Raw genomic sequence first — 11,527 nt, forward strand, 5'->3', positions numbered from 1 at the left:
GATATCTCCCGTGCCAAATGTTAACTGATATATATTTATGTATATACTCACCATCTATAGATTATTTCATTCCAAGGTTAATCTTCTTGCTTATCCATGGAATGGAATATATTATCTAAAGGTATGGAAAATGACTGAAGTCCCAGAATTGAAAGCAAAGCAGATTACATTAAAACATACACGTATTTACATAAAATGATACCTATGAATTCATTCTCAAAGTATGGATCTCACGTGGTCTGTACATACCGGTTGTGTGTGAAAAAGGCACAACAGAGCCTCTTTCACCTCAGACAGTTGAAGAAGTTTGGTTGGACTCCCAAATCCTAATAATTTTCTATAGGGGCACGATTGAGAGCATGCTGAAAGGCTGCATCACTGCCTGGTATGGGAACTGTACTTCCCTCAATGGCAGGACTCTGCAGAGAGTGGTGTGGACAGCCCAGCGCATCTGTAGATGTGAACTTCCCACTATCCAGGGACATCTACAAAGACAGGTGTGTAAAAAAGGCCCAAATGATCATTAGGAACCCAAGTCACCCCAACCACAAACTGTTCCAGCTGCTACCATCCGGGAAACAAGGACCAAGAAGCTCCAAGACAGCTTCTTCCACCAGGCCATCAGACTGATTAATTGATGCTGACACAACTGTATTTGTATGTTATATTGTCCTGTTGTACATAATATTTATTATAAGTTACCATAATTGCACATTTGAGTGGATATGTAACATAAAGATTTTTACTCCTCATGTATGTGAAGGATGTAAGTAATAGTCAATTCAGTTCAGTTAGTAATGCTAAATCAGCTGATCTTATCAAGTCAACAGTTTCTTTAATGAGGAATCTATTATGCATTCAAGAAATATGGTTTTATGTTATCTTTCTACTTATCGTATAAGAAATCGACTTAGCGTAATAAAGCTTATAATTTATGGAAGCTGATTGCTAACCTTGTGTCAAAACATGTATGCACACGCATTGTACTTGAAGGTATTTAGATCCAACCACACTAAGGGAATGCACTTCTAGAGATGCTGATCTTGAATTTCTTGATCTTGAATTTAGTAATGTATGGTATTTTTGAGTGCACTGTAAATTAATTTCAATCTTTTTGTGAATTGTGGAAGCATGGTCAATCTTGTCAAAATGTTTAAACAGTGCAGTTAGCATGTAGGATGTGTAAAGAATAGTAATACTAATTATGGAATGAATTATCATTTTTGTGATTGTGAATGAAACTGTATCATATTCTTCTGTTTTGGAAACACTGACACTTGCAGTGCCAATAAAAAGTTCCCTTGGAAGCTTTTATGTTTTATTGTTTTACACCATTGATTCACGGTGGGCTTAATTTTGCTTTTTTTGACTCTGATCGACAGAAACATACAGTTTTGTATCAAAGTGAAAACAAATCTCTACAAAATTATCTATATTAATTATGAATATAAAACACAGAATAAGTAATTGCATAAGTATTCACCACCTTCAAATCAGTATTTAGTAGATGCACCTTTGGCTGTCTTGAGTCTGTGTGGATAGGTCTCTATCAGCTTTGCACATCTGGACACTGCAATTTTTCCTCATTCTTCTTTAATTAAACTGCTTAAGCTCTGTCAGATTGCATGGGGATCATGAGTGAACAGCCCCTTTCAAGTCCAGCCACAAGTTCTGAATTGGATTGAGGTCTGGAGTCTGACTTGGCCACACAGGATATTAACTTTTGTTAACACAAGGTGCACTGCAGATGCTGTGGTCACATCAAGACGTACAAAAAAGCTGGGTGAACTCAGCAGGTCAGGCAGCATCCATTGAAAGAAGCAGTCAACATTTCGGGTCGAAACCCTTCATCAGGACTTCATAGTCATTGTACATCATATTAACTTTGTTGTTTTAAAGCCATTCCTCTGTAGCTTTGGTTTTATGCTTGGGGTCATTGTTGTGCTGGAAGACAAATCTTCCCCCGAGTCGCAGTTCTCTTGCAGACTGCATCAGGTTTTCCTCCAGGGTTTCCCTTTATTTTTCTGCATTCATTTAATTCTCTACCTTCACAAGCCTTCCAGGGCCTGCTGCAGTGTAGCATCCACCCAGCTTGATGTAGTCACCACCACACTTCTTGGTAGGGATGGTGAGTTTTTGATGATGTGCAGTGTTTAATCTGATGGCCAAAAAACTCAAATTTGGTTTCATCAGACCATAGAACATTCTTCCAGATGACTTCAGAGTCTCCCACTTGCCTTCTGGCTAGCTCTAGCTGAAGTGTCATATGAGTTTTTTTTCAACAGGGGCTTTCTCTTTGTCACTCTTCTATAAAGCTGCGACTGGTGAAGCACCCAGGCAATAGCCTTTGTATGCAGAGTCTGTCCCATCTCGGCAACTGAAGCTTGTAACTCCTTCCGAGTTGTCATAGGTCTCTTGGTGTTTTCCCTCACTAGTCCTCTTCTTGCACGATTGCCTAGTTTTTTTAGGACAGCCTGTTTTAGGCAGATTTACAGCTGTGCCATATTCTTTCCACTTCTTGATGATTAACTTAACTGCACTCCAAGGGATATTCAGTAACTTGGAATAACCTTTCGGTGGAGTTGCTTGGAGTGTTCTTTTGTCTTCATGGTGTAGTTTTTGCCAGGATACTGACTCACCAGCAGTTGGACCTTCCAGATACTGGTATATTTTTATTACAATTAATTGAAACAACTTGACTGTACACAGATCTCCATTTAACTAGTCATGCGACTTCTAAAATTAACTGGCTGTACTAGTGATGATTTATTGTGTCATATTAAAGATGTGTGGGGGGGTAAATACTTATGCAATCATTTACTTTGTGTTTTATATTTGAAATTAATTTAGATCACTTTGTGGAGACTTGTTTTCACTTTGACACAAAAGAGTCTTTTCTGTTGACCAGTGTCAAAAAAGCCAAATTAAATCCTTTGGGATTCAGTGTTGTAAAACAATAAAAGATTATTTTCAAAGCACTCAATTCAGAAATGTCTGTGCTACTTAAAAATCTCCTCAGACTTTTTCTCTTACATTCTGCGATTTTGAACTTCGGAGACGACATTGGCTTTTAGGAGCTGCTTTGAGCTGTCACTGACATAACTGCAAATCTTTCATTCATTCTTGGAGGTGGACGCAGCTTCTGTGGTCAGTATTTGTTGGCCTCCCCAATTACCTTTGCAACCAGGCTACTTGTTGAAGCATTTCAGAAGGAAGCTGCGAGACCACATCAATGAATCAGAAGTCATGTATAGACCAGAATGGGTTAAGATGATAGACCACTGATGAACTATATGAATTTCTTTAGCATTAGTTTCGTGGTTACCATTATAGGTATTAGGTTTTATAGCCAATCTCATTTAGTTAGCAGAATTAAAACTCCTTTGCTTCTGAGTGCAGTTCATAATTATATTCCAGATCTGCCATAAGACCAGTATCTCAACCACTATGCTTCAGCAAGTCATGTGAAGAATTGTTTATTGGGAATTTTAGAACACACTTCCTTGGCTCCAGCCTGTTGTCCAGGCTTTAGCTAATATAGCAGAATCCTCCTGACCTTCTTTGCATTGATATTTTCTATCAGTTGGCAGTTGTGACCATCCTCTCAATGTAGTACTTGTGGATCCCTAGGCTGTGAGCAGGCCATAGGTGCCAGCAAAAGTTTCCAGAAGTTCTCAATGAAATAGTTATGTTTGTGGACTGAAAAGTTGTAGATTAATGGAGTATTGAAGCTTGCAGCCATATTAGTAAACTAGTATGATTGCCCTCTAAAAGAAATTCACTCTTTCAGTTTATTGTGTACCAGCATTACTGAACGCTGTTCTCAGAAATGTTAAAGAAATAGCTACAGTAGTTAGTTAAAAATTAAGTTCACGAATAGGAACTAAAAATAAATCCAGACTATTTAGTTTATTGCTGGAACACCTTTAGCTGCATAATACATTCTCAGTTGTCTATCAAAAGAACAAAAACTGAGCAATCTCATCTTACATCATTCTTCCTGTTAGTTGTTTATGAAGAAAATTATTGACAATAACAAATCATTCCTTTAGGGCTGATAGTAAAAAAAAGAGTTAAAAATTATACAAAATAATCTATGTATATTCAGCTATTTTTCTTTAAGGTTGAAAGTAAGTAGTAAAGAATAAATATAATGTTAGTTTGCTTTCTTCTATGTCATTTGAAAACTGCAAGTATTTACACATATCGGAAACTTCTGTCCGGAGGTGGCGGGGGTGGGGTGCTGCTGCTGAGGAGATTACAGGGAGTCGGTAACAGAAAGCTACAGTATGTGGAACAGAAAGCATTGAACCATTTGATCCCTTTTCCTTTCTATTCATATCATCTGCTCAATATTTTTAATGTGAATTGATCAGGTTGAAATGTGGTGAAGCATTTTTTTCTAGTTCCTACAGTTCAGATTTAGTCCTAAATAATGAAATCATTGTGTTCATTCTCTTCCATCCCACAACAAACTCAACAAAATATTTGGTATAATTTAACCTACTATTAAGTTTGTTTATGCAGTAAACTTCTTTTAAAAGCTGCAATTAGGGTATTAGAATCTAATATTAGTTAACATTAGTGTTTTTGTTCCTGACCAAATACATAGCAATTATATGAAGAATTTCTTCCTACGTTTGCATTTTTTGAAAACTAACATGTTATTTTACTTATGTAACTACGTGGTGCCAAATATTTGTACACTGAGTGACAAACCTTGCATTTCCTGTCCAGCATGAATATACAAAACAGACAGTAGGAAAATATTAAGCCTCTCCCATTCAATGGTAAGCAAAGCAACATAACTTTCACACTTCTTCCTCAATCCCACCTCCATAGCAAAGAGGGCAAGTAAGAAGATCCAGTAGATAAATAAGGAAATAATTACACTGAAAAATTCCACCTTACATTGCCCCTGCCCGCCCCCCCCACCATTTCCCCAGCCTACTTAAAAGCAATCCAGATGATTCAATTGACCAGGGGACCAAGTGTTGTCTTCAAAGACAAATATTTTCTTTTTAATGTAATCATTTCCTCAAAGAAAAAGCAATCCCAGTCTTGTCAACACATCCAGAAAGTTAACACAAACCCATATCAATCAGTAATGAATTTCAGGAGGCTTATTGCTCTATGAGAAGAAAAACTAATTAATGCCATCTCTTACGAAGTACTGTCAGTTCCCTTGATACTCACCAAACTGAGTAATCTGTAAGAATACTATTCTTCTCATTATTAATTTCTGCTTCTCTACAGGCTTCAGAGTAAGTCCACCCTGATCTTAAGTAAACAAATCTGTTGTTTGAACCTTTCAGAGTAATTGGATTTAAATATTCTCAGTTATGCATCAAACTTGTATCTGTTCAGGACCTTTTCCAAAGCCTCCACTACTCAGAATGAAATTGGGTTAATAAGTGGAGTCTAAAACTCAGCGTGGTATTCCAAAAGAGATCTGTTCTGTCTCATGTCAAAAGGTCTAGCAATGCAGTCAATGACCGTCCCGTTTGAGCTGCTATTTTACATTGTTCTTAACCTCCAGTGATCTGTGTGCGGTAATATCTGGGTTGGTCTTACTGCAGCCCTTCCAAAATACTGTGGCGACCCACTTCCTAGCGCACTCGAACCGGCTCACAAATAGCCAGCGCGCCGGCACAAAGGCCAGTCCCAAAAGGGCGCCAGTTCTGCTTCACCAACAAAGGGAAAAAGCCTGGGGGGGTTTGTGAGTACGTGTCCCTTACAGCATCCGCACCCGGGGAGGGCGGGATGAGGGAGGCTTTAAAGCAAGGCTGTAAAGTTCGAATAAAATCATCGTGGATTGTAGTTTACCGACTCCGTGTCGTTATTTTAGCACTGCATGTAGCACACCGCTACAATACCATATTTATTTAAACAAAACAATATTGGTCACACCACTCTATGAGTACGTGTAAGTCTCTTTGGATTTCATTAATTTTTCTCCATGTTGGTTATTGTGTAGATTTTGTTTTTATCTACAAACATACTTCCCCAATTCCTCTAGAACATCCTTTGCTCATCCTTGACTTTAGTGTTTTTCTCTAGGATCACAACAGCCTGCTGTTTCAAATCCTCTTTCCTGCCTTCCAGCATCTTTTTCTCCAGGGGAGTCTAAGCTGCCACATGGTAGCAGGCCTGGCTCACTTACATCACATTCTGAATTCATATTTTGCAGTTAAAAAAGGAGCAAAAATAACCTGGTTTAAGATAGTGCTACCAAATGCGGCAACAGCTTACTGGCAGTTTGAAAGCAAAGAAACTCAATTAAAAGCATGACTAGTACACTTTCTTTTAAGAAAATTGTGGTGAACTATTATCGTAAACTATGAGTGAAGGCGAAGCAAATTTGAGAGGTGTGCTGTAAAATCGACGCACTTGGAGTTGGAGACATGCTGGTTGGAGTGAATGATTCAGATAGGAGAAGTCGTGGCAGAGGAGTTCCAATGCCCGTCGTAGTAACCCAGGTGTGAGGGAGGATTGCTGGAAGCACTGAGCCGATTTGGAGAGGTTGAGTGCAGCTTCTTTGTCAGTGAAATCTAGGCCCGAAGCGAATCATTGTGAGGCGTTTTGTAGGCCCAGAGCAACTGCTGTAGCAGAGCTTGGGCCCTAATGCAAGATATGATGCTCTGTTCGGACAATTTAAATGCTGACCCAGATAGACTGGGAGCTCCTCTCTCTGCAATGCGGAGGCTGTAAGACTAACCCCCGGCTGCTGTGCTTCATGTCCGCTAATATGATGAGTGGACACCAAAGCTTTGGGCCTTCCATGAATTCAGATCTGGGGACTCACTTTGCTTCAGAATGTTGTTGTTGTTGCTCGCTTAATTGTATTCATGATTTGTGTTTTTTTTCTCTTTCTCTGCACATTGGGGGCTGGTCTTTACTTTTTTAATTGGGTTCTTTGGGGTTTCTTGCTTTGCGGCTGCCTGTGAGAAAACATATCTCAAGGTTGTATAATTTATACATTCTTTGGTAATAAATGTACTTTGAATCTTTGGTGTACAACAAGGCTACCTAAGACAAGAACACTTGGCAATGCAAAATATGGCAAACCTAAAAAGCTTCATAGGTTTATAGATTTCAGCTGTTTATTCTCTGTTAAGATAATGTTACTTTGCAGTCATACTCCAGCTGTAATTTTGTGTTTGTTTACTGCCTTCAATCTACAGCTAGTTTTTCATTGTTCTGAATTTCATTGAAATTCGTAAGACCATAAGATATAGGAGCAGAGTAGGCCATTCGGCCCACCGAGTCTGCTCCACCATTCAATCATGGGCTGATCCAATTCTTCCACTCATCCTCACTCCCCTACCTTCTCCCCATATCCTTTGACGCCCTGGCTATTTAAGAACCTATCTATCTCTGTCTTAAATACACTCAATGACTGGCCTCCACAGCTGCTCGTTGCAAATTCTATAGATTTACCACCCTCTGACTAAAGTAATTTCTCTGCATCTCAGTTCTAAAAGGACTGAAGTAGTGCTTATTTCTGGATGGTCATTGTTGATGGTCATTACTGTCAAGGTTAGCATTAATTGGCCATCCTAAATGGTCCTTAAACTGAATATTTTATTCAGTTAAGACTTAACCTCCAGTATGGCTCCAGTCACATACTCTATAGGACAGACAACAGATATTCATTCCCAAAGGATATCAGTAAACAATGGAAGGTCCATGTTGCTCTGTGATAATGAGTCCAAACAATCTGCCGTTAGCATATAAATCTACAATCTTGAAACCAGCTTTCTATTCAGAATTATTTAACTAATTGAATATAAATTTCTCATAAGCCATGGTGGGATTCGACTGATGGCTGCAGATTATTTCTGGTCACTTTTCTGGATAAGCAGTTCAGTGACAAAACCACATTACCATTGTTCTCAACTATATTGTGTCAAACCAATTTGTTTGAGAGAATTGTAACTAAATTAATTCTGCTGTCATTTAACAGATTAAAATGGGCTGGCACACTGATGGCAACGCCAGCAACCTGGGTTCAATTCTCGCCGCTGTCTGCAAGGATTTTGTATGTTCTACCCATTACTGCATGTGCTTCCTCCAGGTGCCCTGGCTTTCCCCACATTCCAAAGGGTTAGTAGGTTAGTAGGCTAATTGGTCACATTGGTATAATTGGGTGGCATAGGCTCAATGGGTCGGAAGGGCTTGCTACCATGCTGTATTTCTAAGCAAAATCAATAAATTGTTAAAGGAACTCAGCAAGTCAGGCAGCATGAGAGAGAAGCTGGCCAAAGTTGATTGAAAGGGGACACTAGCAGGGATGATGTCAGAACAGCAATGACTGGAGTTTCTGGGGCCAATATGTAAAACATAGGAGAGATACATCCCAAAGATGAAGAAGTATTCTAAAGGGAGGATGAGGCAACTGTGCCTGACAAAGTCAGCATAAGAGCAAAAGAGAGGAGCTATAATATAAAAAAAAGTGAAAATTTAGAGGATTGGGAAGCTTTTGAAAACCCACAGAAGGCAACTACAAAGCTATAAGGAGAGAAAAGATGAAATATGAAGATAAGCTAGCTAATAATATAAAAGAGGATACTATAAGATTTATCAGATATACAGTATAATGAGTAATAGAGAGGCAAGAGTGGATATCGGACTGCTAGGAAATAACCCTGGAGAACTAGTAATAGGGGACAAAGAAGAAATAGCATTTGAACTTAACAAGTACTTTGCATCTGTGAAGACACTTAACAGTATGCCAGAAATTCATGATTGTCAGGGGATAGAAGTGAGTGTAGTTGCTATTACTAAGAAGAAGGTGCTTGGGAAGCTGAATGGATTGAAAGTTGTTACGTCACCTGGGACAGATGGAATACACCCTGAAAGAGATACCTGAAGAGAATGTGAATGCCTTATTAGTGATCTTAATGAATCATTAGATTCTGGAATGGTTCCAGAGCACTGGAAAATTGCAAATGTCACTCCACTTTTCAAGAAGGGAGGGAGGCAGAAGAAAGGAAATTAGATGCCAGTTAGCCTGACCTCAGTGGTTGAGAAGGTGTGGGAATCCATCATTAAGGATGAAGTATTGGGGTACTTGGGGGCACATGATAAAGTAGGTTAAAGTCAGCATAGTTTCCTTAAAGAGAAATCTTGCCTGACTAATCTGTTGGAATTCTTTAAGGAGTTAACAAGAAGGATGGACAAAGGAGAATCAATGGATGTTTTTTATTTGGATATTCAGAAGGCTTTTGACAAGGTGCCACACACAAGGCTGCTTAACAAGATAAGAGCACATGGTATTACAGGAAATACAGGAAAGATATTAGGATGGATTGAAGATTGACTGACTGGAAGAAGGCAAAGAGTCAGAATAACAGGGGCCTATTTGGTTGGTTGCCTGTAACTAGTGGTATTTGGCAGGGGTCAGTATTGGGACTGCTTCTTTTCACTATATATGTCAACAATTTGGATGATGGAATTGATGGCTTTGTGGCCAGGTTGGTGGATGATATGAAGATAGGTGGAGAGGTAGGTAGTTTTGAGGAAGCAGAGAGTCTGCAGAAGGACTGACAGGATGGCAAAGAAGTGGCAGATGGACTGTAATGTTGCAAAATGTATAGTCATGTTCTTTGGTAGAAGGAATAAAGGCATAGACTATTTTCTAAGTGGGTGAAAATTCAAATATCAGAGGTGCAAAGAGACTTGGGGGTCCTTGTGCAGGATTCCTTAAGGCCTAACATCCAGTTTGAGTCAATGTTGAGGAAAGCAAATGCATTAACATTCATTTCAAGAAGACTAGGATATAAGAGCAAAGATGTAATGTTCAGGCTTTATAAGGCATTACTCAGACTGCACTTGGAGTATTGTGAGCAGTTTTAGGCCCTTTATCTAAGAAAAGATATGCTGGAATTGGAGAGAGTCCAGAGGAGGTTCACAGGAATGATTTGGAGAATGAAAGGTTTAAAGTATGATGAGCTTTTGAAGGCTCTAGGCCTGTATTTACTGGAGTTTAGAAGATTGGGTGGGGGTTTCTCATTGAAAATCATCAAATATTGAAAGACCTAAATAAAGAGGACGTGGAGAGGATGTTTCTTATAATGAGTGAGTCTAGGACCAGAGGCCGCAACCTCAGAACAGAGGACCGTCCATTTTGAACAGAGAGGAGGAGGAATTTCTTTAGCCAGAGGGGAGTGTATCTGTGGAATTCATTGCCACAGATATCTATGGAGTGCAAGACATTGAGCATATTTAAACCAGAAGTTGATAGGTTCTTGATTAGTCAGGCAGTCAAAGGTTATGGGAAGAAGGCAGGAGAATAGGGTTGAGAGAGATAATAAATCAGACATGGTTGAATGGAAGAGCAGATTCAAATGACCTAATTCTGCTTATATGTTTTCTGGCCTTATGGCCTTATCTATAGAAGGAAATAAATAGTCAACATTTAGGGCCAAGATTCCTCAACAGGACTAGAAAGGAAAGGGTCAGAAGGCAGAATGAGGTGGGAACAAGGGGAGGGAGCCAAAATATTGACTGATTATTCTCCTCCATTCGTGCTGCTCATTTGCTGTGTTCCTCTAGCATTGTGTATGTGTTGTTCAAGACTTCCAGTATTGTACAGTATGTGTCACTATTAAATATCCTTAATGAGTACAAATACTGAAACATGAGAGTCAATACACAAAAGCTCAGAACGCTTTGTTTATTAATGTATTCTAAATATGTCCAAACTGTTTATTCACTTTATTTCAAAAATGTTCTGCAACTCCAAGGACTAATGGAGTCATTTTAAGCCATGTACTTGCTGATGAACACATATTTCCAGCAGTATATGCACAGCTGGATCATTTTTCTTCAATTATATTTTTGATCTCATTAAAATGATGGATGACAGAGGTAAAAAGCAGAATCATTTTATTTTTTCTGTGTGTCCACTATCAGCATTAAACATTCAGGAGGAATGAATGGTGCAAATTAGTGATAATACAGTATGCTGATTTATATTTTTTTCCAAAATATATCTTAATTGTTGCTTCTAAAGTATATATAATCTTTATATATGGATTTAAATTCATGTACTTTAGTTTTACTGAACTTTTTTGTGTGGGTAAACACTTGTAGAAAATCCTTAAAGCAACATGCATTGAAATCGGTAAAGAAAAACTTGCTAAAGGACGTGTACATAAAATATACATAATTTTCCAGTAGTGTGAGAGTGTAGGCACAGAAACAAACATACTCTAAGAGAATACTGGATAGGCTTCTTTTCCTCATTAACAACTGTCTCTTTAAAGTGCTCTTCCTGTCACTTTCACTTTAATCATGATCAGTAAATGTGAACTCACTTATCACCTCCACTGTTCATCCATTTAGATTTCCCTAGACCATTCCAAGCAAGCCAAACCTCTCTTCATGCTGTTGGTGCCTCACTGAGAAGTACGTAGTTTTTGGTGCTGATCTCACCTCATGCATTCTCTCAGCTCATTTCAATCATGACTTCCTTTATCTTCTCTCTTGCACCTTTTCTCACATTAGAGAAAAAGATACAGAA

General features: G+C 38.7%; 1 long non-coding RNA gene across 1 annotated transcript in view; it reads left to right on the forward strand.

Moving 5' to 3' along the window:
• The window catches only part of LOC132399307 (uncharacterized), a 72,165-nt gene extending 64,072 nt beyond the window's left edge, over positions 1-8,093 (forward strand). Inside the window, exon 4 of the long non-coding RNA XR_009513950.1 lies at positions 7,967-8,093. This is a non-coding gene — a long non-coding RNA (uncharacterized LOC132399307). The remainder of the gene's footprint in view (positions 1-7,966) is intronic.
• Positions 8,094-11,527: the final 3,434 nt, after the last annotated feature.

The sequence above is a fragment of the Hypanus sabinus genome, chromosome 9, assembly GCF_030144855.1.
Source record: "Hypanus sabinus isolate sHypSab1 chromosome 9, sHypSab1.hap1, whole genome shotgun sequence".
NCBI lineage: Eukaryota > Metazoa > Chordata > Chondrichthyes > Myliobatiformes > Dasyatidae > Hypanus > Hypanus sabinus.